Source organism: Prionailurus bengalensis, chromosome B1 (assembly GCF_016509475.1).
Source record: "Prionailurus bengalensis isolate Pbe53 chromosome B1, Fcat_Pben_1.1_paternal_pri, whole genome shotgun sequence".
Taxonomy (NCBI): Eukaryota; Metazoa; Chordata; class Mammalia; order Carnivora; family Felidae; genus Prionailurus; species Prionailurus bengalensis.
This window is the reverse complement of record NC_057344.1, coordinates 162,205,652-162,207,083: the sequence shown is the minus strand read 5'-3', so window position 1 is coordinate 162,207,083 and position 1,432 is coordinate 162,205,652. Positions and strand designations below refer to the sequence as shown.

Genomic DNA, 1,432 nt, shown 5'->3' with positions numbered 1-1,432 from the left:
GTCAGAGAGAGAGAGAGAGAGAGGCACAGAATCCAAAACAGGCTCCAGGCTCTGAGCTGTTAGCACAGAGCCCGACGCGAGGTTCGCACTCATGGACCGCGAGATCATGGCCTGAGCCGAAGTCAGGTGCTTAACCGACTGAGCCACCCAGGCGCCCCTCTCAAACATTTTTAAAAAATTGTGGTGAAAAAAAAATCACATAACATAAAGAAAGATGGAAATGTTTCATGAATTTGCATGGCATCCTGGTGGAGAGGCCATGCTAGTCTTCTCATTTCAGCTTTAGTATATATGCTGCTGAAGCAAGCACTCTCAAACTTTTTAACTTCCAACCCACAACATGAGACGTATGTTACATCGTGACCCAGTAAACACATGCATAAATAACTGAAATGAAATTTTACTTCCCAATACTTGCCATACTCTGTGTTTTTCTACTGTGTTTTATATCTTTCTTTTAAAATAATTCTGGTTATGGCCTGTTGAGTAGACTTTATGACCTAGAGATACTGATCTAGAAACCTCAACAGATGGGGAAGTTGAGACCTAGAGATGCCCGGGGTACCTAGCACAGTGTCTTGCAAATAGTAATTCTAAGTGTCTTTGTTGTATTTCCTTACGTGACTCAGCACACCCACGCAGCACCTCAGTGGCAGAGCTGGGACGGAGCCCAGATTTCCTGATTCCCAATCCAGAGTTTTTCTGTCAAGGAAAGTTTGTCAAAGAGGGACTCTCCCATGGCAGAGTTTCTTCACAGGTGTGGGTAGAAGTAGGGGGAAATAAACAGTGAAGTTGTGAAAGACCCACGCTGCTCTGCTCCCCAGGGGCCCTTGCCCAAGATCGCCAGGTGCTACGACGGAGCTGTCTAAGTCCAAAGCTGGTGCTCTTTCTCTGGTTGTCTATCCTGATTGCTCAGTGAAATCACCTAGGAGCGCTGGACTTATGTCCAGCCCACACTCAGATCCATTTCATCCAATTAGTTAAGGGTAGGGTATGTTCTAAAAGCTCCTCAGCTGATTTGAATGCAGAGTGACCACCTCAATGCAGGATAGAAGATATCCCTTAAAACTATTCCTGCTTCCCCTTCAAGCTCCAACCAAAATGCCTCCCTCCTTGCCCGACAGCATCCTGACTCAAATTCAGAGTCCAAAATAACTGCCTTCCCATTATTGTATTCATCCAGCACTCCTAGAGCTTTTTATCCTGTGTTTATCTCCCCTCCTAGACGATGCATTTACTGAGTGCAGGGCTTATGCCTTACTCATCTCTGTATCCAAGCATGCAATAAATATTTACAGAATGCCCTTTGCTCAGATGGCTCTTCTTCCCCAAACCACCCAGACCTCCTAAATCTACTGTGATACAGCTATAACTCCTAATGAGGGTGATGAAATTTCTCCCCAGGATGAGTTCTACCAAGGACAAGAGGGAC

General features: G+C 45.5%; 1 pseudogene; it reads right to left on the bottom strand.

Moving 5' to 3' along the window:
* Positions 1–209: 209 nt before the first annotated feature.
* On the bottom strand, positions 210–310 carry LOC122479262 (annotated as a pseudogene).
* Positions 311–1,432: the final 1,122 nt, after the last annotated feature.